This window comes from Quercus suber, unplaced genomic scaffold, assembly GCF_002906115.3.
Source record: "Quercus suber isolate HL8 unplaced genomic scaffold, Cork oak 2.0 scaffold_343, whole genome shotgun sequence".
Lineage (NCBI taxonomy): Eukaryota > Viridiplantae > Streptophyta > Magnoliopsida > Fagales > Fagaceae > Quercus > Quercus suber.
The window spans coordinates 253,905-280,848 of NW_027069795.1; the positions used below are offsets into that span (position 1 = coordinate 253,905).

General features: G+C 37.2%; 1 long non-coding RNA gene across 1 annotated transcript in view; it reads right to left on the reverse strand.

The window, feature by feature from the left end:
* Nucleotides 1–15,674: 15,674 nt before the first annotated feature.
* Nucleotides 15,675–26,944, reverse strand: part of LOC136061709 (uncharacterized) — a 41,040-nt gene continuing 29,770 nt past the window's right edge. Inside the window, exon 3 of the long non-coding RNA XR_010623548.1 lies at nt 15,675–15,850. This is a non-coding gene — a long non-coding RNA (uncharacterized LOC136061709). The remainder of the gene's footprint in view (nt 15,851–26,944) is intronic.

The following is a 26,944-nucleotide window of genomic DNA, read 5'->3' on the forward strand; positions in this document are numbered from 1 at the left end:
GTCATCCTCAAATATAGAGTGCGTAATACCAATATTTCACAAATTAGAATGCCCTCCTAGCTACAAGAACTTACACCATAAAAATTGACAATGTCATAGGAGCTTTTTCAGGTATAGCAACCATAACCTCCCCCTTATAGTTTCAAACCACTACCCCAATTTCAGCTTCATTTGAATCTTCAAAAATAGCACCATCTAGAGCAAGAGGCTTCCATTTTGTAACGGTAGGTCAAAGTTTCAAGCAAAAAGGAGTTGATCTTTTATAAAAATCTATAACAAGAGTAAGAGCTTGCTCGAGTACTTTTGAAATAGGAACACACACTTCATGGACATAAAGTTTATTTCTGTTTGTTCTGTTTTGACCCCTTAAAACCATACTAGTTAAGCCTAGTGAATTAGCCAAGTAGTTACTTACTTTAATTATTCAAATCTAGATTTAATTCATGTAATCATATTACCTAGTCTGGAAAAATGAAGAAGACAGTAATATGATGACCTAGGAAAACCAATGAAACTAATTGTTTCAAGGTAAAAACTTGAGGAGGATTTAATATAACTATCCTCAAGGTAAAGAAATCCATTATGATAGAATGAAAGGTTACAAAAGAGTTTCTCCTAAAATCTAAAGCTAACTCTTATAATACTTGCTAAAACGACCATGTGCAACTCTGACTTCATGGACTCATCTATCTTGGATTTGTTGAACACAAACTCCCACACTTGTGACTTTGAGAACCCACTCAAAGGTTTCAGATCACCACCAGTAATAGATCTTTATGTAGCAACCTGTTTCCACCAGTTTTTGATTGTAAATCTCGTTCCGGCAATGCTTGTAAAGTTAGAAGGTTATACAAACCTCATAAATCTCAAAGGAGTAACTCATAAGACTTCCAATAGCTTCTAAAATGTAGTTAGGGTCTTCATTTTATTCCAAGTAGTATTTGACTAAAATCCTAAACATTTTTGCGGGCTTGGGCCTAATTTAAATTCTGATGTTTGCGATTTTCGACTGGTCGAGCCTGATTTTCAAACAGTTGAACTTCACAGATCTTGAACTCTTCTTTCTATAGCTTATATGTTCTTAAATCTTGACTTTTACAATCTTGAGCAATGTCTAACGCCTAATCTAGACATGTTTTTGTTCTTGGTTTACCAACATACATAAATTAAAATTTTAAACATTTAATCCTAAATATTTAGAACCTAACAATTTCATCTTTGCCAAATAGACCAAGTTGTCTTTGAAAATAATTCCAGATTTTGGTTTCTTTGTCCCACTATATCAATCAGATCAGAAAAAGAGTTGATACTTGGACTATTTGCTCGAACCCAGCTGAAAACAGGGCTCCATACTTGCTGAATATCACAGCAATCCCTTAATACATGGAGAGTATTCTCCCCATCCTTCAAATAGAGAGGACACAAAGAGTCTACCACTAGTTTCCTACGCTACAAATTTTCTTTAGTTGGCAGAGAATTCGAACGTGCACGTCAATAAAAACTTCTCACCTTATTTGGAACTTTAATTTTCCAAAGCCGATTCCAAAACTTTTTTTACTTCGCAGTTGTCTGAGCTAGAAGTGGATGCACTTTTGTTCTAGGAAGCATGGGTGCAAATTTGGGTTTGGGTGTGGCACGGCGAGATACGTTTATTAATAAATTATTAAATATATTTTTATTTATATTTTCTATATACTGCTAAGCATATTTTTTCATATAATAGTAAACATATATTAATTTAAGAGCAATAGTAAAATTTTGGGTTGGGTTTGTACTTAGATGATTTCAAAATGTCATACATTGCATTTCATTTGCATTATAATGATATTTACATGCATTTAGATGTGTGCTTTATGTTTGTGTGCTGCTAGGATTAGATTGGGCTGAGCCCATGAAGTTTTTTTTTCCTTTGCATGTCACATGCTCATGCATTCCCATGCATACGTACTTCTTGTTCAACATATTTGATATATTTGAACTGTGTTGGTACTTTTCTGATTGTCTCCCTCTCTATCTCTTTCTCATTCTTTTACGTTAGTAGTGTCTATGGCACCCAAACGTAAATCCACTCCCGCTCGAAACCCTCTGCGTTCTGGAGCTTCTACTTCTTCTGATTCTGCTCCCTTTAACATTCGGTTCCGTGATGGAGATGCTCATGAGGCATTTTTGGAGAACTTTTCTCGACGAGGTGTTCATTCGGAACGCCAAGTCATTCTGGCGGACTTCGCCGATACTGACCTTCCCTCTGTCATTCACAGTAGGGGATGGGGGTCACTGTGTGACATCCCGGTCACTTGTCCTCTCGTGCTGATACAGGAGTTCTACTCCAACATGCACGGGATTGATCTTTCAGTACCTCATTTTATCACTCGCATTCGAGGTATGCGCATTCCTGTCACACCGCAACTTGTTGCAGATGTGCTTAGGGTTCCTAGGATAGAGTTTCCAGATTACCCATCTTGTGAGCGTCTGAGGACTGTGTCTAAAGATGAGCTCATATCTGCTTTTTGTGAGCGCCTTGCTGATTGGGGTGAGCATTAGTTCACATCATGTAGACCTTTTGCTAAAGGTCCTAGATTCATTAACATGGTGATGACTTTTGTTCTCCATCCTTTATCTCACTATAACTCTATCACAGAACCTCGTGCTCGATTTTTGCTTTCTCTTCTTGAACATTTGACCATAGACTTCCCTTCTCACTTCATCCGGTCTATCATAGATGTTTATCTGGATTCGGCGTCCCGTGATAAGTTCATCTTTCCTTCTGCTATCACGCGGATTCTACACCATTTTTCTGTTCCCTTTCCTGTGTCCAACCACTTCACACACATATCTGCCATAGATGCCGCTACCGTAAAACGTAGTGAGGCGCAGTTTAGGTCGAGATAGCCTGGTGCCACTCCTCCCTCCCGTTCAGCACCATCCAGATCAGATCCATCTACATCTGCTCCTTCTTCCTCTTCGAGCGATGTATCCCTTAGTGATATCATGGCGCAGCTGCAGCGCATGGACACTCGTCTTGATACACTCTCTGCTGAGTTGTATCAAGTGAATGTTCGTATGGGTCGTATTGCACGTCGGCAGGTGATCATGGGTGGATTTGCTCCAGAGGCTACTCCTTCACCACCTACTCCAGCAGTGTCAGATTCTGAGGATGATAAGGATGATGAGGATGATGATGATGATGATGGGGATGCTAGCTCTGCCGATGAGATGTCTACATGACACTTTACCCCTTTGTCACTCGTGACAAAAAGGGGAAGTAGTTTTGGGCTATGAGAGTAGTCATCTTAGGGGGAGAGTTAGTATAGGACATTTTTGATAGGGGGAGTGTTCATTTTTTTTGAGGGATGTAGTGAGGCTATATGTATTTTTTTTCTTTTCTTATCTCTTAGATACATTGGTCTTGTATATGAGGTCCCTTGACCATTCTTACATACATTATACTTATCTTATCTCTTATATGTTGATGTATGTTTCTTTCACCTCTCTCTTCATGTGTTGATTCTTTTCTATCTTTATACACATGTTCTTTATACTTGTATGAAATCTATTTATTTCTCTTTCACACAAGATGCCTTGATGATTTTTGTTTAAAGTGTTTCAGAAATACAGGTTGTCAAAGTCTACTTATCATAAGCTCTCTTCTTGCAAAGTTTTTCAAGAGTTTCTGTTAGGATAGATTTTATTGTATTCAACAAGTGAATATGAGTTGAGTGATTTATGACTTCACTCATATGCTCATTTGTTTGTTGTGGTTTTGTCCTGGATTGCCAAAAGGGGAGATTGTTAGGACATATATGTTTTAACTTGTTTAAGAACATATGTCACTTAGTTATGTAAATTGGCTAATCCTTTGACAAAACGCACTCTGCTTGTAATTGGGTAGTTCTAGGTGTTTTTAATACTTCAAGAAACAATGTTTCAAGGTCAAGTGTTGAAGTCATCAAGTCCGTCCAAGAAAAAGCAAGCTGAAGTGCAAAGTTTTTAAAGCTCGACACCTCTCGATAGCTACCTCGACACCTGCTATCTGTCGAGAATTAAAAAGTCAAAATTCCAATCTGATTTTCTTGGGATCCGTGAATATGTTTTTGGGCTTTCTTTTCTTCTAACCCTAAACATATAAAAGGATTATTTTAAGAGCCGTTTTGGTAGACACAAGTTGTATTATCACTGAGCAATATCTGTTTATGCAAATTGTGCTCAACAGACAAGGTTCTTGACCTAGTTCATCTTCCATCAAGAAGTTGCTGTGTATTTGCACCATAGGGTTTTGTAACCAAGCATCTTCCTGCTATTCATCACATGGATGAACTGAAGAACTTTGCAGCCAACCATTCTTCCTTAAGTTGGTGTTCTGAAGTCGCGTACTTGGATCCGCGCATTGGTTAGTCACGTACTTGGGAGCCGTGCATCAAAGGTGGAAATTGTCACTACAGATCAAGTCCAATTCGGTATTGGGGTAAGGGTTCAACTGTAAGTTGGTAAGGTACTTAGGATTCCTTTACTTGTAAACGCTTGATTTGATAATAGTGGAGTTTCGGGAGTGGTGACCTGAAAATCACCCGGTGGGGTTTTGCCATTAGGGTTTTCCCCATTCGTAAACAAATCACCGTGTTATTTATTTTCCGCTACATATTTAGTTGATTGGTGATTTGTTTGTGCTTCCACGTATTTGCATGTTAAATTGATTAATTAATAACTTGGCTAATTAATTAATTAATTAGGGTTAATCACAAGGGGTCATTCAGATTGTGACCTAACACAATCTAAGCCAAATATAAACACATCCACAGCAGTAAATATAAGGCAAAGATAAAGGAAAGAGAGATGTAAACACACGGACAACACACGATGTGTTATCGAAGAGGAAACCGAAGTCCTCGGCGTAAAACCTCTCCGCCGCCCTCCAAGCGGTGATAAAATCCACTAAAGAATATAGTTGGGATACATGAACAGCAGAAGACCCTCCAAGCCTAATCTACCTAGGTACCTAAGCCCTCCAAGCTTCTTGCTCCAACTAGGTTACGCCGAACATATTTCTTCTTTAGCTTCCCGGATTCCGCTACTTGACCATAGCAGCAACCAATGTATATTGGTTCTTTCCAAATTGCTTTCCTCAGCACCAAATAAACCTTCTCACAAACGTGGGTGTGGTGAGATAAGGATTTGGTAAAAGACCTCTCAAGGGTATGACAATGGAGAGGAAGAGAGTAGAGGAATTTGTAGAGTTTCTTAGATGAAGATTGGGGATGAGGCAATCTTGTCTTTCTCTAGGGTTTTCTCTCACAAAATTATCTTTGGAAGCTCTCTCAATTTAGTGGGTATAAGGGTCTATATATAGTGAGGTGAGATGAGAATACGAAGAGACAGTTTTTTGCCAAACAGAGTAAATTGGCGGCTTGGTCTCGCGGCTTGTCCAAGTCGTAAAATCAAGTCGCGACATAACGGTCTGGCCAGCCTGGGACCTTTGTCCTGTAGTACGACAGCTGGCACGACCCTTCAGCTTCCCTGCGTGCATCTCATGTGCCTGAAGTTGGCGACTTGCAGCCGCGAGCCACCCACGAGTCCTTGCCGCGAAGCTCTGCTTCTTTGCATATACTTGAGCTTTTCTTCACATCTTCTCACACACTACCCTTACAATAATCCCACCTAAATACAGGGTTACTAAGTGCTTAAATTACAAGCAAATTGGCACAGAATATAGCCAACAAGATGGTTGATAAATTTCAACCTTACATGTATATATAGTAGGCTAAACCCTAAACTAGAAGGATTGGGCTTGGGCCTATTATATTGAGCTAACATATCTCTAACAAAAACAAAGAGATTTGAAGGACACCAACATCATTGTCTTTTGTTAAACAAATTGCCTTAAAATTTCCAAAATTAGACTGCCTTGTCCTTTTGAATGGTGTGTGGTGATACTACTAGTGACATGGTGAGGGATTGAACTTTAAGCATTGTCATCTCATGAGGAGGGACAAAAAATGGTAAGGTGAAAAGGAATGATTTAGGGTTTGAGGTAGTGAGTGAAGGAAACTGTGAGAGAGAGAAACATTGGGAAGGCTGGTGGGTGGAGATAGAATAAGGGGAAGAGAAGAAAATAGGATAGGGATTGAACTATTTTTTTTTTTTTTAATTTTTGTTTTCCATATTTATTGATTGTCTATTGCAAAACTAATTCTTTGTGGCCAACGTATTGCACTATACGCCATCATAAACTCTAATTGTCTATTATCTATATTGAAAGCTACTTTCAACACTGAGTTTCATTTTCTTTACATCCTTCTGTATATATATACATATATTAATGTATTCATGCAATAAATTTTGCTACGTAAGCATTACCTCTTCTTTTTACTTTTAAACTTTTCATCTCACTACTCTCAACAAAAAAAGAAAAAGAAAAACAAAAAAAGAATAGAAAAAGAAAAATATCTTCTTCTTCCTATCCTTCCACTTCCTCTAACATTTTCCTTCCCTTTTTGCCTCTTTACCTCCCCTACTACTTTCTACTTCACTGTTACACTATCTTCATTATTTTTTTATAAATTTGATATCATTTCTCCCATTCAATCTATATTTTTCTCACACAAAAACAGTGAGTACTCTCTCTTTCTCTCTCTCTCTCTCTCTCTCTCTCTACTTTCTTTTGGTGAATTTTGTTCTTTCTTATAACTCTAATTACGATTTTTTTTTTAATTTTAATTATGTGTTTTAGTATTGTGTTTTTTAAATTTCCCATCACAAATTATTCTCTCTCCTTTTTATAGCTTTGATTGAATTTTGGTTTGAGTTAATACCTTTTCTTTTTCTTTCTTTTTTATGGGAAATAGAATTTGAGTTTATATCAAAACACAATTTACACGGCTATGAATTTGAATATGCCTACTAATTTTTTAAATAATGAATTATTATAAAGTCTATCTTTTATTCTTTAGTTTCATTTAAATTTTGGTTGTGATGACATTGCAATTTTGTGATAAGTTTCTATTATTATGATAATCTCCTTATTCTTTAAGGGATGAGAAATTTGAATTATAAATCTCAAATTTATAAATTTAGTTGTTTATTAGGCAATTCTAACACGTTACAACAGAAGTTAGAAGGACATGGTTCACCTTAAAAAATATCAATCAAATACAAAAAATAATAAAATAATATATTTGTAGAGATAAAAAGATAACAAAAATACTTGCAAAAAGTGGGTAATTATACTGACAAATAAAATACTTTTTAAGCTAAAAAGATAAACTCCCATGCAACAGCCCCTTCTTGTTAGGACATATGTGATTCACTTGTTAGGAATATATGTCACTATTTTATGTAATTAGCTAATCCTTGGACAAAACATACTTTACTTGTATTTGGGTAGATCTAGGATGTATTTAACACTTTAAGGAACAAGAGTTCAAGTCTACTATTGAAGCCATGCAAATCTGTCCAAGAAAGAAGTGAAGAAGTGTTGATTTTTAAAGCTCGATAGGTACTCGACACCTCTCGACGGCTAGGCTATTTATCAAGCTCTTCAGTTGTTTCTTACCGTAATCTCGACACCTTTCGATAGCTAGTAAATCGATCGAGAAAGCTCCTGTCCCCTCGATAGGCTCTTGACACCTCTTGATCGATCGAGCTTTACGAAATTCAAATTTTCAGATCTGATTTTTGGCCCGTGCTTATGTATTTGTATAGGGTTTCTTTTCTCACAACCCTAGACCTATATAAGGCTTATTTTAGAGGTTGTCACATAAGAGAATACAAGGAGAATATATGCAAAAAGTGACTGATGCCTTATTCTCTCTGAAAAAAGCTACTATGTTTTTGCGCCTTAGGATTTTGTAACCAAGTGCCTCTTGATCTTCATTGTTGATGAAGTGAAGAACTTTGCAGCCAAAAATCTTCTTAAAGTTGGTGTGTTAGTCACGTTCTAGGAGCCGTGCATCTTTGGTTAGTCACGTACTGGGATCTGTGCATCAGAAAGGGTGGCGTTCATATATTTAAGAGTTCAGAGGTTCTAAAGCGATAATAGGTTTCTGCTATGAGTTCATCTATAGGGATTGTAGAGTCTAGGGACAAAAGTTTTGTTCTAGATCTGGAACTTCTCTTTATTATAGTGGACTACTTTTTGGGAAGGTTTCCCCCCAGGTATTTTACTGTGAAACTAGTTTGTTTTATTGGTTTTCCTGGGTCATCATACCTTGTCTTTTTTTTTTCCGCTACACGATTTTGACATGATATTGATGTTTGTTTGTTTTAACAAGTTTTATTCATAATAAGTTTAATTAACAACTTGGGTTTAAAACTTGTTAATTCTACGACCGAGGTCTAAATTTCCCAACAGTTCTCACTGTTATTTCCTTTTTTTCCCTAACCCACGAATCCCATAAATCCTAACATCCAAAACTTATCTCTCTCATTCAACACCATCATCACTTTCTTCTTTTCCAAATCTATCCCAACACCGAAGCTCACAAAATCACTCACATAGCACCTATCCTCCTTTTCCTCCACTTTCTTCATAGCCTCCCCCACCACACACCCTCCACCCCACCGCCTCATTCTCAGCGCCAAGCCTTTGCTCTAGCCATCAAGCCGACCCTTCAATATGTTTGAACCATTTAGCCATATCAACTCTCAAGTGGTGCACATAAACAAGCATAGATCATGAAAGAGAGAATTTTGGGTATTTTTGGGGTTCAACCGCATGAGAGAGTGAGCTTTAAGAGTAATATTTTGGTTTAAACTTGGGAATTTTTTAGTTCCACCCCAAGAGAGAGAGCCATTTGTGAGAGAGACCAACCCGGACAAATGTTAGGACCACAATTATTTACAAAGCTTTTGCCACAACTTGCCATGTAGCAAGTTGTGAGTAGTGGAGGTGTAGACTCATAACTTTTTCTCTACCACTCATAATTTGCTACATGGCAAGTTTTGTAAATAGTTTTAGTCCTAACAATGTTTGTTAAACTGATGAAAGAGAGAGATTAGAGTTGTTTGTGTTGTGTCAGGTCAAGTCAAATTTTTATAAGTCTCACGTTTTCAAGATAATTACAATAATGCCACTCAAAAACTGTTATTCAAAAACTGTTTGGCATGTGATTCTAAATAATAGTTTTTAGTGTTTAAATATTGAAAATTGTGGTTCTGGAAAAAAGGTGTCTAGTAAGGATGTTTTTTTTAGGAGTGTTTGAATTACATTGCTCATTTTAGGGTGTTTAAACACTGAATTTGGAAACTCCTCTTACCAGTTTTCAGATTTCAAACAACGTTGCTCAATGGTTTTTGTAAATATTTTAAAAATTGTAGGTCCCATTGGTTAGAATACATGTCATCACTTAAAAAAACAAAACACATAAATACCAAACTCACAATTATATATTTTTTCACTTTTTAAAAGATGTTATTAGAAATATAGTGCCAAACATATTTTTTGCATTATGAGTACTTTAAATACGTGTTTTCACAATACTTTTAAACCACAGTTTTCACATCATTTTGAACAACAATACTTAAATACCTTTACCGAACATGTCATGAGGTGTACTCAAAACACAGTGTTTAAACTTTAAACACTCTAAATTGAAAATTGTGACTCAAATGCTCTTAACTAAACACTGTTACCAAAGATTTTTTTTCCCTACAATTTTCAACACTTAAAACACTGAAAACTATGATTTAAACACTGCTACCAAACAATAAATTTTTTTTTCCTTAATGAAAAAAATATTCGTAGCAATTGGAGACTTTTTAAACTTCTTTAATAAGAAACTGTAGTAAGAGGTGCTGTCCTCCAAACCTTTTTTTCTTCTATCTCTTCTGTTAGGTTCTAAAGACTTAGGATTTAATGTATTTAGAGCTCTAATATGTATTGTTGGCAAACCATGATCAAAACAGGTTGATTAGTCTTGTCTAGAATTGCTCAAAGTTGGTTCTTTTATGTAAAGTTGGAATCGAGCTAATGCAAAATTAATAGTGTATTTCGGCCTGGCTCGATTGATCGAAGCTTAGGCTTGATCAATCGAATCTCGAGCAGAATGCATTTTTGCTGCATAATTCCAACTCAGCCCTAACTCCTAAAACGTTTAAGGTTTTATGTTTTTGCCCTAGATATATAAGGCAAACCCTAGCCACATTTTAGATGTTGCTCATATTGTTGTTTGTGTGAATCTATTGTGAGATCTGTGAGGAGCTTTCCTTTACACAAGCTTAGGATTATCAAGGATGAGATTTCTTCAAGAACTTGATAATCATTCAGTTGCTGCCATAAGAGCTTAAAGATACACAAGTGGGTGTGCTTGTACTTGCTGGAGAATCCAAGAAAGAAGGAGTCTGTGGATTCGGAGCTTGCACGTGGTCGTGCCAGTAAGTTCTACTAATGGGTAGCAATAAGAAGTTAAGCATGAGGGCTTGTAAGTCTTATTGTGTGAACTTCGATTCTTTCAAGATAGTGGATTCAAGTTTACCTTGAGGATAGCTAGGTCAAATCCTCCCCAGGTTTTTACCGGTGTGGTTTCCTAGGTGTTCATATCTTTGTGTTATTTATATTTTCGCTGCTATATACTTGATATGATTGTTTGATTGTGATAACCTAGATCTGCATAATTTGATTAAGTTAATCACTTTGGCTAATTAACTAGGTTAATCCTGTTGTTGTTTAAGGGGTCTAAAAACCAAACAAGTGGTATCAGAGCAGGTAGCTCTTTTGTTTTAGATCTTTTGATCTAAGAGCTGATCCTTAACCCCTGTTGTCATGGATAATTTGAAGTGTCTTTCTGATCATGTTTCTGCTCATGCTTCTGTTGATTTTATTAATGCCTGTGAAACTCTTCGTAAGGAATTATTGAAATCTATAAAAATTTCTAAGAAATTTAAGGAAGAGTTAAAATTGGCTAATCTTGAAAAAGAAGAATTGGTTGTTAGATTGGATGAATCTAATAAAAAGAATAAATTTTTGAGAAACCAAATTTTCTCTCAAGATGAGAAGATGAAAAGCTTGGAACAAGAGTTAGTTGAATCTAAAGTTAAAATTGAAAATTTGACCAGTCCCAAGCCTGCTGTTGATAACAAAAGTGTCTCTGTTTCTCTTAAGCCTAAAGCTAAGAAAGTTTATATTCCTTCATTCAAGAGGAATAATAAAGAAAATACTTATTTTGCTAGGTTAGATAAAGGTAAAAGTTCTGATATAGACGCTGAAATTTCTTAACCTAAGTCTAAACCTACTGTTAGAGAGCATAATAAATCTATTTTTGTGCCTACCTGTCACCTTTGTGGTGTTGTTGGTCATATTAGATCAAATTGTTCTTTGTTGAGGCAAAAACCAAATTCTGCAAAAACCAAAATCTAAAACTAGATTTATTGTTAGGAATACTGATGTTCCTAAATTTGTTTCTGTTTGTCACTTTTGCAGTGTCTTCGGTCACATTCATCCTAATTGTCATAAATTGAAATTTAAGCATTCTATATGTCAATCTAGGATATGTGATGATATTTCTCCTACTATAAGTCCAAATAAATTGTTTCATATGCTTTTGAAAAATTTAAACTTGTTGGCTTGTGAAAGGAATTTGTAGGATTTCAATCTTTCTCAGAAGATTGGTGTAATCCCTCAAATACGCCCTGCTTCAAATGGATTTTCACCTACAAAGCTGAATACTTGTGCTGTAGGGGTGAGAAAAGATTCTCTAAGGTGAGTGTTGCTGACTTGTCCGTGATTTAATTCTTTCAATTGTTTGTGGACATGTTTTGTTTATGTTTTTGGTTGTTTTTTTTTTATTTGTTTTTTTTTTTAAAAAAAAAAATCCAAAAACATTGAAATTTTTCAAAAAGACAAAAATATTTTTTTTTTTGGTCTTGTTTTATTTGTTTTGAGGATTACATGGGTTATAATATCTCTCTCTTGATTTAAAACATGCTTGACATTGTGAAGAAACTTGAATAGTATGTGTTATATCAGTGCTAAGCTTTTTCTGATTTTGTGTGACTATGTACTAGTTTGTACATGTACTCAAGGGTTAATTAAGAAATTGATATTTCTTATTTGTGTACCCTTTATAGCTTAGTTAAGTACTATCATGCATTGCATTTGCATTTTTAATCATTTAGCACAATGTGTGCTTTTTGTTTTTGGTCATAATTTTTTTAAACCAAAAAGATTTTTGTGTTTTGTTATTCACATCTTGGATTTATAATCAAGGATTGGCCATATTATCTTTACATAACATATTTATGTACCTTGTTTAGCTTAGATGAGCTTATTTATTACATTTTACTAGTTAAAGCTTTGTAGTGCATGTTGTGTGGAAAAGATGTTTATAGTTTTTGATCACTTTGTCTTGATCTTGAAGTCAAATATCTTTGACTGTTGGACTTGAACCTTTTAAGAAAGGCATAAATAACCATCTCATCACTGTTCACTAGCCAATCATGAACACCTTAATGCATATCGTAAGATTCGGTGCTCGAGAAATTGTAGCACATGCACAAAAAGAACATAACGTGTAGCCTCAGTTTAAATGCTTAAAATTGGTGTGTACATTATTGGGCTTAAAGCTAAATCAAATAATTAAAATTGGTGTGTACATTATCCCGGCTATTTTATTAAGTTTTTGAACAACTAAAATTGGTGTGTACAATATGAGACGAATTCAAGAAACTTACATGATTGCAAGCTTATGATCTAGGAGATGTGGGAGTTATATTATATAGCTCTTTAGGCGATAGTCTCTTTTAAATTCTATGTGATGAATTTTGTAGACTTTGTGTTTGATTTCTATTCACATATCACCTCACATGTATCTCAAGGTTTTGCTAGTTGCACACACTACACAAGTTACTCTTTGTTAAACTTGGTACATTTTATTGTGTGTGATCTTGTTGTGGCCATCCAAGATTAAAAGTTCCTTGATCTTAATGCAAAATGTGTTTAAAGTTTGAGAAATTAGAAATTCTAGGGCTTGAATGTACCCGAATTGGGGATTTTTGTTCAAATTGAGTTTAATTGATGAAATTGGCTTGTTGAATTGACGTAATTGATCATTATAATCTGTATTCTAACTTGTGTGATGATCAATTGGTCAACTTTTTATAAAAACAAACAAGTGGTTTTTCAAATTTTGGGGTTTTTGTTAGAAACTCTATGCTCAAGCCAATTTTGTGAATTTGAACTTATATTGAACTTTGTTTCACTGCATTAGAGCATGCATCATGACATATTTTTTCATGCATCATTTGTATTTAGGATTCACATTCATTGCATTGATTTCTATATCCATCTTACAGTTTTGCAGTCATATCTCTCATTGTTTTCACACATTGCATACACTTTGCTAAACTGGGTACTCAACTTGATTTAAAAATTGATTGTTTAATTCTTGAGTCCTTTGTACACATTAGGATATGCTATTTTTTATGTGTGAACTGCTAGAAATTTTTTTCTTAAAATATATGATGGATAATCAATGTGCAAATATTTTCTCTACTCATGCAACTGTTTATGGGTCACATAGTGTCAAGTTTGCATTTATTGAAAGAGAGAATATTTTTTTCATGTGTATACTCACCTTATCAACTTAGTTTTTAATTTTGGTTTGTGTGTTTTTTTTTTCTCCCTACCTCCTATGTTTTCCCCAAAACTGTTTCTCTCAAAACTTTTATAGGGAGAGAAGCTTGTTTTTAACTTTTGTTTTTCATAGCGGGAGTTGTCTCTATTTTCTATAGAGTTGAATTGTTTTGTGTTCCCTTGATTGTCTATTTTCTCTTGGCCTTTGTTACTCTTTGTTTGAGTTATCTTTGTCAATTCATGACAAAAAGGGGGAGATTTAGACGAAATGTGAGCATATATGTGTGGAAAATACAAGAATGTTCTGTTTAGGGAGAGTTAACATTATTTCTGTTGTATCTAACTTATGGGGAGAGTTAGTTTATATGTGTGGAAAATACAAGAATGTTTTGTTTAGGGGGAGTTAACATTGTTTTTGTTGTATCTAACTTAGGGGGAGAGTTAGTTTGCATATTTGTTGATTTACTGTTTTTCTGCCACACATGCGTTTATGCATCTTGTTTAGTGTTTCAGGAAATATACAGGTTGATTCAATTGAGGTGCTATCTACACTTGCAACTGATAGATAGTGGTTAGGATTGAATTTGTTTTGTGAAGGGCTTTATTTTGTAAACTTTGAGCTTTTAGTTCGTGTTTTGTCACGGATTGCCAAAGGGGGAGTTTATTAGGTTCTAAAGACTTAGGATTTAATGTATTTAGAACTCTAATATGTATTGTTGGCAAACAATGATCAAAATAGGTTGATTAGTCTTGTCTAGACTTGCTCAAAGTTGGTTCTTTTATGTAAAGTTAGAATCGAGCTAATGCAGAATTAATAGTGCATTTCGGCCTGGCTCGATTGATCGAAGCTTAGGCTCGGTCAATCGAATCTCGGGCAGAATGCGTTTTCGTTGCATAATTTCAACTCAACCCTAACTCCTAAAACTTTTAGGGTTTAATGTTTTTGCCCTAGGTATGTAAGGCAAACCCTAGCCACGTTTTAGATGTTGCTCATATTGCTGTTTGTGTGAATCTCTTGTGAGATCTGTGAGGGGCTTTCCTTCACACAAGCTTAGGATTATCAAGGATGAGATTTTTTCAAGAACTTGATGATCATTCACTTACTACCATAAGAGCTTAAAAATACACAAGCGGGTGTGCTTGTACTTGTTGAATAATTCAAGAAAGAAGGAGTCTGTGGATTCGAAGTTTGCACGTGGTCGTATCGGTAAGTTCTACTAGTGGGTAGCAATAAGGAGTTGAGCGTAGGGGCTTGTAAGTCTTATTGTATGAACTTCGATTCTTTCAAGATAGTGGATTCAAGTTTACCTTGAGGATAACTAGGTCAAATCCTCCCCAGGGTTTTACCGGTGTGGTTTCCTGGGTCATCATATCTTTGTGTTATTTATATTTTCGCTGCTATATACTTGATATGATTGTTTGATTGTGATAACCTAGATCTGCATAATTTGACTAAGTTAATCACTTGGCTAATTTACTAAGTTAATCATGTTGTTGTTTAAGGGGTCTAAAAACCAAACATCTTCCTTTTAGTTTATGAAGTCGTTTATTACCCAAAAAAAAAAACTTAATAAGTGAGGTAGTAAAGTAAACCTTTTTAAGGGGCTAAATTTTAAAATTGATATTATTAAAGGAATTTTTGGAAAATAAGGTTGAAACCCCAACTATGTATAAGCTAATTAAGTTAGCATGTAACTACAAATAATTTGAGAAAGAGAGCTTCTCAAAATATTCAAATAGAGAAAGAATGATGACACTATTGAAATAAGAGTCTAAGAAATCTTATTCTTCTTTGAATATAAGCTTTTTCTGAAATTAGTAAATTTTATGTGGGCAATCAACCAGTAGTGAGACTATCTAATTTTCCTATGGGTTTTACAATGTAAACGAAGAAGGGTTTAGGCTTAAGCTTAAATTTTTTGGGAATTGGGTGTTAATTTCCTCTTCATTGTATGTCATTCTCGGTAATATGATTCCTACTTTGGATGTCCGTTGTTGTGGTTATTCGTGAATAGAATCCACAAATTCTTGTGCTTCGTTTGTCAAGGAATTTTTTTTTTTTTTTTTTTGGGTGAAAGACGAGATAAATAACATTAAGCAACAAGTCTAGTACAAAAAAGGTCAGCTTTGTCAAAAGCTAGTGCATTATCCACCACAGGCAGTGGTTCATACAAAATTTGGAAGTCAGTAACAAGATCTACTCCCATCTTTGCCATCCTATTCTAACATCTGTTTACCTCTCAAAAGATGCTTGATATAGAGCAATTAGGCATCGATCTAATCAAGGTCCTGCAGTCATTAAAGAGAGGTTTAAGCATAAGATTAACAGTGGTGGGGTTAGAAAGTAAGTGCATAATAAGTTCAGCATCCAGTTCAATGTTAACATTTAGGAGATTTAATTGCTTAGCCAAGGATAGGCCATCCTTGAGGCCCAGAGCTCCGCCATGGCACTGGACACTGCGCCAATATTTCTAACAAAGCCAGCAATCCAATTGGATTTGGTTCCTATGCGGCCCCGAGGCAAGCCAAAAATCATCCCAAGCATTCACCATTTCACCATTAGAAATAGACCATTTCAGCCCTTTGTTAAAGATGACGTCCCCTTCCTTACAAGCCCTCCAAGTGCGAGAGGCAGGGTACTTTCTACCCCTTTCATTAAATCTAGCAGGAGTCAAGTATTTTCCATTAAGCATTTGGAACCAGGCAGCGTCGGGGCTTGAAGTAATTCTCCAACACAATTTAGCCAAAATGGCTAAGTTTCTAGCCTTTGCTTGGAATATGCTGAGAGCACCAAGACAAGTAGGATTGGTCACTTTCTCCTAACCAATGAGATGAAGTCTTCTTTTTTCCTCATTTGAGCCCTATAGGAAGTCTCTAGAAAGCTTGTCTATTCTCTCATAGATTCTAGCTGGTAATTTACAACATTGCATATAGTAATCAGCAATATGGGTAACAGTTTCCTTGAGGAGCACTAGACTACCAGCTGGGGAAAGGCAGTGATATTTCCATCCAGCCAACTTCGCCTAAACTTGGTCAATAACAAACTGGAACTCGTTTCGATTCCTTCCTTTGTGTCTGAGGGGAAATCCCAGATATTTACCCAAGTTGTTTGTCTCAATAATTCCAATTGTTGAGCCAAAACTGCCTCGTCTTCTTCCAACACATTGGGAGAAAAACAGACTTTAGACTTTGCACTACTTATTTTCTGACCCGTTAAGGAGCAAAACTCCTCCAAGACCTCCAAGATAGCTTCACAATTTTCTTACGTAGCTTTAGCAAAGAAAAGGAGGTCATCCACAAAGAAAATGTGTGAGAAATCCGGCCCATTCCTTGAGGCTTTCACCTAACCCCAGTTACCATCTTTGCACTTTTTGTTGATCAAGGGGCTCAGGAACTCCATGCACAGGATAAATATGTAAGGAGATATCGAATCCCATTGCCTTAGCCCTCTTGAAGGCTGAAATTCTTTAAGTTGTTCTCCATTAAAGTGAAGGGAAACCGAGGTAATGGATATGTAAATCAAAATCAACTCCACCAATTCCATATGAAAATTTAGATTAAGAAGCATGTTCCTCACAAAGCTCCATTCCATACAATCGTAAGCCTTTTCAAGGTTGATCTTGATGATCATGTATCTTGTCCTCCCTTTCATTCTTTCCATGGAGTAGAGAATTTCTTATGCCATAATAACATTATCAGTACCTCTTCTACCAGCTACAAAAGCAGTTTGGGAGGGGGAAATAAGGTTTGGCATGAGGTGTTTCAATCTAAGGACCAGAAATTTGGATACAATTTTATATAAGGCATTGCAAAGGCTAATAGGCCTAATTGCTTAGGTAACAGAGCTATAAGGGTTTTAGAAAGCCGAGGGGGAATTTCTTTTGTTTGGAAAATCCTTTTAACTTCCAATTTCATAGACTCCCCCCATCACCATCCAAAACCTCTGAAAGAACCCAGCATGAAGCCTGTCAGGCCCAGGAGCTTTGAAGGGCAAACAGGATCTCAACATTCAAAGGAGACAAAGAGAGGTCGAGGGCCACAAAATCCGAGAGAGTATTACCAAAGGTTAGGGGAGACTACAGGATCCAATCACACAAGACCTGATCAGAAGAGTAGAGTCCCTTAAAGCCCATAAGGAAAATCCCTTTAACTCTATCAATATCAACAACCCTTCAAGATCTTTGATACCAGCAATTCGATTCCTACTCCTTCTATTCAGAGCGGTAATGCAAATGAAGGTGGTGTTCCTCTCACCCTAGATAAGCCAGTTAATCCTAGCTTTCATCCCCTAGAGTTCCTCTTCCAAGGCAAGAATTTTCTCCATCTCTCCAAAGAGGGATTTATGAATATCAATCATTATTTGTGAGGGGTTATTTGCAAGGGCTTTCTCCACCCCAAGAAGCCTTGCAGTCAAGTTCCTTTTCTTCCAAAAAAATGTCTCCAAAGACCTCCTTATTCCAAACCTTAGCATTCTAAGTGAAACTTTCAACCGCTTGACAGACATCTTGTTGTTTACCTTCCTAGCTTTCCCTCACAACACTAGGAAATCCATCGTGGCTTAACCACATGAGTTGAAACTGAAACGGATGAGCCCCCCTTTAACCAAGATTGGGGTCTAAAGATAGAAGGAAAGGGCAGTGGTTCGAGTTGATTCGAGCTAAGTGGGAAGCAATAGCCTCTGGGTAGAAAGTTTTCCAGCCAGAATTAACCCAAACTCTGTCTAACCGTTGTTGAATTAAGTCATAAATATCACGACAATTTGTCCACATGAACTTAGGGCCAGAAAATCCCAGATTAAAAAGGTTGCAAAAATCCATGCACTCATTTTAAGTATTAACCCTTCTACTACTAATCCCATTACCCCCAAATTTCTCCTCTTCCTTAGTAACGTCATCAAAATCCCCCATCATTACCCAAGGAAGGTTGTGCCTCACAGATAGCGGTTTCATGTTATTCCATAACAAACATCTTTCCTTAAATGGGGGTTACCATAAATAGCACTAAGAAGCCAAGATTGAGAGAGGGATCTAACCTGAACAATGGCATGGATCTCTTGTTTAGTGGCCGAGAGGATGTCCATTCCAACAAATTCTGAGCGCCATAAAAGCCAGATACCCTCTGCAAACCCAATTGTTTCTGTTGAGTACATCCCATCAAAAGGAAGGCTCCTAATAATATTATTAGCTCCCAGTCCATCAATTCGAGTTTCTGTAATAACAAAAATGACTGGTTGGTGCCATTCAACAAGGTCCATCGCTGTCTTCTTGAAGTTGGGCTTCATCTCCCCTCTGCAATTCCATCGGACCTTGGTTGCTGCATATATCCAGCATGAGTGCTATCAATGGGACCGAAAATTACAGAAGCTTTACCTTGAATAGATTCCCCATGAGAGCCATTTCGATGGGTCTCTCTAGCAGAAATTTTCTCAGTGAGATCACAAGTTCCAAAAGGATTTCCTCTAAGACACTTAGAGATTTTTTTGCAGAGGGGTTGTTAGAATAGATGCCCCTGCTGGTGGGATATTAAGGGAGGAAACTTTGGCTGATCTATCAAGAAGTGCCAATACGCTTTTGGAGTGGTGAGCCACGCCTCTTCCGTTAGAGGAAGGTAACCCAGGTGAGCACTAACCTCTTTTAAAGGGAAGATGTTCTTCCATGCCTCCATCTCTTCTGCATTGTACCACCCCATAATCTTCGTCGGGTCCCTTTGGATTCCTACAATTGTTGATTTACCTACTGGGATTATTTTTCCCTTCAGCAATCTCGCCCATTGGAAGTCTTGAGATGTCATTTTTAGAGGACCCAGCATCGAAACTAAAGATGGGGTTAGTGCTAACTAAGGGCTTTGGGGACCATTTGTTTTGTTCCCATCCTGAGCTACGATTACCCACATGGTCAGCTACAGGTTTCCTATGTTTAGGTTTAGGCACTTTACTAGGAGCTTTGTAGGAAAAACCTTTTTTGCCCTTTGGGGCCTCTGACCGACAAAAGCCTTCCCTTGACTTGCCCCTTCATGCAGTTCGTCCTTCCCCACGTTAGGCACAAAAGCCTTTCTTTTCATATCTTTTTGGTTGTCAGGGTCTATGTCTCTAGGGATTGCCTGGGGATCCCTTGGCTGAGATGGCACATCTTGCCCCCAAGCATCCCCCATAACGCATCCTTTAGAGTAGGTTCTACCATTCCTATTGGGTTTCTTCCTTCTCGTCACAACCATCCATTCACTATACACCGTGGCTTCAGGCTCCATCACTTTATTAGGAGTGGAGGTGTTTAAACGCAGCTTGTACTTTCTAAGAACTTCAAAAATGTTCAAAAGGTCGCCCACATGTTCCGAGACTACCTTGCTTTTCACCACCATGTCATCTATGTAGACCTCAATGTTTTTGTCCAATTGTGGTTCAAACATCCTCGTCATCATTCTTTGGTATATAGATCCTGCATTTTTCAAACCAAATGGCACACCTTATAGTAGTAGTTCCCAATGGGGGTAACAAAAGCAGTCTTTTCTTAATCATTCTGGGCCAGTGGTATTTGGTGATAGCCTTGAAAGGCATCTAGGAAGCTCATTCGAGGATGGCCTACCGTTGCATCCACTAGTTGATCTATTTTAGGCATAGAAAATGGATCTTTTGGACACGCCTTATTTAGGTCTATGAAATCTACGCACACTCGTGACTTCCCATTCTTCTTCTTCATCACCACAGTATTAGCTAGCCATTCAAGATAAAACACCTCCTTAATAGCTCCAGCTTGCTTGAGCTTTGTTACTTCCTCTTGTACCGCATCAGTATGCTCCTTGGATGGGTGCCGAGGAGGCCGTTTCTTAGGGATGACCAGTGGGTTGACATTCAGGTGATGACAGATAAATTTTGGATCCATTCCTAGGGCTTCATAGGCGTTCCAAGCAAATACATCTATGTTCCTTCTGAGAAATTCTACCAATTCTTCCTTCTCTTGAGGTGGCAACTGAGAGCTGACTTGAAAAAACCTTCTCTGGATCATCCCCAATAGCAACCTTTACCAAATCTTCACATTTTGTCTCCTCAGGTGATTTATCGATGGGCGCCACTGGGTGTTTTAATTGCTATAAGTCTTCTCTTGGATGGGCCGAGGACTAAGTTTCGGGCTTATACTGTATAGCAGCCACCAAGCACCTTCTGGCCACAGATTTATCTCCCAAAGTTTCCTAAACCCGGCCTTCAGTTGAATACTTAATCTTCTGGTGCAGAGTAGAAGAAACAGCCCCTAGTGCATGAAGCCAGGTTCTGGCCACGATCGCTGTATAGGATGAATATGCATCTACAACAATGAAATCCACTTCCACTATATCCGAACCAGTTTGCAAAGGTAATCGTATTTGACCCCTCTGGACATCAATCTTTTCGTCAAAACTCACCAGAGGAGAACTATAGGGAGTTAAGTCCTCAGGTTTTAAGTTCAGCCCCTTATAAAGGTCAGGGTACATTATCTCAGCTCCACTGCCTTAGTCCACCATCACCCTCTTCACATAATACCCTCCAATCCTGAGGGTAACCACTAAAACGTCATCATGGGGTTGGATAGTCCCAATCTTATCCTCATCCAAGAAGCCCAGGACTGGTGGAATTTCTCTTTTAGCCCTCCTCAGATCTTGATTAACGTCTCCTGTGGATAGGCGGGCCACAGACATTATCCTAGACGGCCAGGATCCTGTTCTCCCTAGTGCAGAGAAGATGACATTAATAGTTCCCAAATGGGGTCTTAAAGAATCATCTCTTCGAGGTTTAGAGCTGGCTTGGCTTCCTTGGCCACTGGAATGATGCAGAAGTTGTTTCAATTTGCCCTCGCAGACAAGTTGGTCTAAATGATCCCACAAACTTCTACAATCCTCTGTGGTATGCCCATGATCCTGATGGTATTGGCAGTAGAGATTATGATTGTGTCTTTCAGAGTTTCCCACCATCTTATTTGGTCGTTTGAAGAATGGCTCGTTCTTAATTTTCTCCAACACTTTATGCACTGGCTCTTTGAAAATAGCGTTGACTACTTGGAGGTTTGCTTATCCTGACTGCCCAGCAAAATCCCTATACAGTTTATTATTACTATAACAATCAGACCTAAAATTCCTCCTCTCCTGAAGGACAACCTTGTCCTATCCCTTCCCTTACTGCTGGTCCTCTTCAACCCTTTTATACTTGTCAATCCAGTCCATGAGCTGACGCACATTGGTAACAAGCTGACCAGCCAAGGATTTTCTTAAACCATGCTCAGATGGCAGGCCAAGCTTAGATGTACGAATGGCCACATCGTCGAAGTCACCCTCAATCTCATTAAACAACTCCCAATATCTGTTGGAATACGTTTTAAGGTTCTCGCCCTCTTGCATGCTCAAGGACAAGAGGGAAGCTAACGACCTAGGAACTCTCTTGCAGGTCACAAATCGGGAACCAAATACCTGAGTGAGTTCGGGGTAGGAATTTATGGATTCTGCTCTTAGGCCATCGAACCATCTCATCACGATAGGTTCGAGACTAAATGGAAAGACCTTACACATCAAGGCCTCGTCCTTGGAATAGACAGTCATTCTCTGGTTGAAATGGCTCACATGCTCAACAGGGTCTGTTCGCCCGTTGTAAATGCTAACGTTGGCTGATGAAAACATCGGGAAGTTTCGCCTCCTTAATCCTACACGTGAAAGGCGACTTAGAGATTTGGTATAGGGTTCTACTCATAACGTCATTTCCTACATCCCTATGTGGCAAGCTTTTAAACCACTGTTCGTTTTGGAGCTCCTCTTCGTAAGAAAAAGACTCACTGGGTGGAGTTCGAGACCTTCACCTGTAACTAGTATCTCTTTCATCATCAAAAGAAAAGTCACTATCAGGAGAAGCTCACTTCCTTTTTGCATGGCGCAGCTCCTTCTTCAGCCGGTCAATCTCCAACTGCATGCCCCTATTACTCTTTATATGAGGACATGACTACCACCACGTGATTAGCTCCTCTTAGCATGGATTGTGTATACGCTCCCTTCATGGTTACCTCTCTACTCGAGGTTGAGGAAAGGATCGCCATGTTGGGATGCCCTCGACTCTGCTTTTTGTGGACCTGGTTTTGCCATAGCTAGCCGTTGCATTCACTATCGCTCAAGCTCTTCCCCACAGATGGGGCCAATTGTGAGGTCACGATTTGTAGCCTAAGCCCAAAAGAGATGGGATATAAACCCAACGAGCCCAATACAATAAATTTGTAGAGAGTGGGTGAAAGAGCTGGACAATATATGAATTGGACAACGGTTAAAAACGATATAAAAGACGAATAAGCACAAAAAAACACACTTAAAACTTGATTAAGTTGTTATCCGAGGAGATGAATTATGAATCAAATTGTTCCTGAAAGCTAAAATAATCCTTATTGCTATAGTGATTCTTCTTCTCTCCTCTCTCTCTATCTTTTTTCGATCCCCATCTTATGGGAGGTCTTTTACATTATATAGTTTCCTCTTAGATCATCCTGATCATACACTTGTTAATCATCTAAGTTTTCACTTGAGTATATGTCCCATCAGTCATCTTCTTTTGGTCTCTATGAATGGTGGTGGTTGAGACTGCACTGTTCAAGGGTCTTCTCCACATAAATGCGGCCAAAAAAGTGGCTGCAGTGCATTTAATGCGGTGAGAGCAGCTTTTCTTTTAGATATTTCAGTATTCTTATCATCTTTGTACATGCCTGAAGTTCATCCTTATCATTGGAACTTTCAGGAAGGTCACCTGAATCGCCAAAGTACTTGCTTGACTGATATTCATCGTATCCGAGAAGGGTACACTCCTCGGACTATATTCCCTTATCCTTTCCTTACATGATTCTTCACTCTAGGGCCTTTCCCAATAGTTTACTCCTCCTTAGACGTACTCACATCCTCAAATAGGGCCCAAGGCTCAATATAAGATCTTGGGATTTTATCCCCACACACACACATACACACACACACACACACACACACACACACACACACACACATATATATATATATTTAGAGAGTATTTCTAGCCTTTCCACAAAAATGACAAACCCGTAAATGTCTATCATGCTTCTTGTCCTTAGGGAGGTTAGGATTCTTGGGCTTAGACTCTTTAAGATCAACCTCTATCTTTGATGGCTCAGAAAAATGAACAAAATTTGTGGAATGTTTTTCAGACATAGAGATGCTATCAATAAAGCCTAAACCCATTTTGATTAAGAGAGACTTCTGAACACTCAACATATGATCAAGTTTAGAACTAGCAAGGCCTATTTGTTTGTTCTCTAGCAACAGATAATTCTAGTTCTAGATTCTTAATCTTATCAAGGAACATTATATTTTCAGTCTTCACCTTATTAACCAGTTCATTAGCATCAAGCAAATTCAACAAAAAGTTTTATTTTTCAAGTCTAAGAGTGGCAATCTTCTTTAGCCCTAAGTCTACACTCATTGCATCCTTTGCAGCAACCTTGCATAACTTATTATAAACTTCTTGCAAGTCAGCATACTCAGAGAGTTCCCCATCAAAAGGGTTCTCTTTAACTAAAATACTTTCATCAACTACAGCAGTAGCTGTGAAGGCAAAAAAGTTTCAATCTTCATCACTTCCAGACTTGTGATCAGAAACTTTACCATTACTAAGGGTTGCAGCCATAGCTTTACCCGTTGATCTCAAAAATGTTGGACATTTAGATTTCACATGACCATACCCTTAACAACCAAAACATTGTTGACCTAAAGAATTATTAGAAGACTGATCAACTTTTTCTTTTGATTTTTCAGCATTATTGATTTTAGTTGGTTCATTTTTCTTAAAATTCTTAGGTTCAACATTGTTTCTACCTCTTACCCTTCTGTTGTTATTCCTAAGAAAGTTTCTAAAGTTCTTGGCAAGATATGCAATCTCTGTCGAAGAGAGTTTATCATCAAATCCATTGTCATCAACATCATCAAATAACTTAAGAGCCATTGATTTGAATTTGTTTGTTTTAGGTAGGTCTAACTCATAGGATTGAAGAGATCCTACAAGTTTATCAACAAGGATCGAGTCCATATCCTTGCTTTCAGTAATGGCAGTCACTTTGGGTTTAAATTCCTTAATTAAGGATCTAAGTATCTTCATAACAATCTTAGGTTGATCACAAATTTCACCCAAATTATATGCATAATTAACAATATCATTAAGTTTAGCATAAAATTCATCAAAACATTCATCATCAGACATCCTAATGCTTTCAAATCTAGTCATTACTGCTGTAACTTGTTTATTTTAACTGCCCTTGTGCCCTCATGCACAGTTTGGAGAATTTTCCAAGCAGTATAAGTAACCTCAACATTTGAGATTCTCCTAAACTCCTCCGTAGGAACAGCATTAAAAATAGCATTCACGGATCTGCTATTAAAAGTGGCTGCTTCTTTTTGGAACATTGACCACTCACTAACAGGAGTTGTCGGTTTCTCCTGTCCGTATTCTACGAAATTCTACACTCTCTCATCTATAGATTTCAGGAAGACTTTCGTCCTTACTTTCTAATAAGGATGCTTATTCCCATCAAAGTGAGGAGGGATCACAAGAGAGTGACTATGTTTCATGACAACAGGAGTCAAGAATCAACTCTTAGATCAAGAGATCTAACACAAGAACTAACCTGCTTTGATACCACTTGTTAAGTTTTTAGAACCCTTAACACAATATGTTTAAACTAATATTAAGCCAAGTTGATTAACAAGTTTGTTAATTAAATCTAGGTTAAATCAATATGTGTAAAACAAATATAATGCGGAAAATAAAGAACACACAAATTTGATGACCAGGAAAACCTAACCGGTAAAAACCTTGGGGAGGAATTAACCTAGCTATCCTCAAGATAAAAACAAATCTACTATAAAAGAATTGAAGTTTGTACAATAAGACTAAGACCACTAACATCCTATTACTACCTCATGTAGAATACTTACTACTACGACCACGTGACAGCTTTGAGTCTACGGAATACCTCTTTCCTTGATCTGCAACAACCACAAATTCTCTTACTTATGGCTTTAAGACTCCACTCAAAGTTTTTAGATCTTTTTGAAAGTTCTTTATGCAGCAACTGAAGCAATCATCAAGTTCTTAACGTGAATCTTAATCTTGATAACTCTATGTGTGTGTATGAAGGTCAACACCTCTCAGATTTCACAAAAGATTCAACACACAATTCAACAAAGACTTCTAAAACATAGCTAGGGTTTTTCCTGTTACACTTGGAGTAAAACACTTAACCCTACACGTCATATGGGCTTAGGCTGGTTTAATAATTCTGCAGAAAATTACTAATGCACATGTTTCAATCGATCAAGTCTAACTTTCGATCGATTGAGCCTTGCAAATTTTGAATAGTAATTCCTGCAATTACTCAGATTCCAACTTTACATCGAACCAAACTTTGAGCAAGCCTAAACCTAGACTCTATGTTTTGATCATGATTTGCCAACAAATACAAAGTGAAGTTCTAATACATTAGTTCCTAAAGTTTTAGAACCTAACATTTTTTAATGAAACTGTTTGACAAACTTATGATGGCTTGGTTGGATCAGTGCATGCATGCATTCAACTAAAAAATTTATGCGACTTTTCCGTGTAATTTACGGACATATAAGGAAACAAATGAACGTGTTTTTTATTACGATCCTTCTATGATGCTTTGAAGTTTTTGAAGGCATGATGTCTATTTTGGAGTTAATGTTCATTGTTACATGTGTTAACATTGTCATTAACATTTGTCAACATGTTATTGTATTTTGGAAAGAAAAAAAAATGTTATTGTATAACCTAAATGTTAAAAATGTTAAATTAAAAAGGAAAACATGGAATATAATGTGACATGTCAAAACTTAACTGGTAAAAAATCATTAAATAAATACCAAAAAGAAAAAGAAAAAAGAAAACAAACTTAACTTTTTTTGGCAGTTGTGGATCCTAGTCAGCTGGTAACCTAGTTTAACGGAAAAAAATTGGCTTTTGCCCATTTTAAAAAAACAATCCAACATTTTTCCCTCTTTCTCAAACTAATTAGGGAAATGTCCCTTTTTTGTAACTTGATTTATGATAAATCGAGTTATTAAAAAAAAATGGAGCCTTATAGCGGTGTTTTTAAGTACCTATAGTGACATTTTCAGGACCTATAATAGCATTTTGTAACTCAACCTCCATGAAATCGAGTTATAGGAAAAAAAAAAATTATTTTTTTTGCCTATAACTCGATTTTATAGAGGTCGAGTTACAAAATACCATTATAGGTCCTGAAAATGTCGCTATAAGCTCTTTAAAAACGCCGCTATAGGGCCTAACTCGATTTATCATAAATCGAGTTTCAAAAGATGGGCCTTTCCCTAATTAGTTTG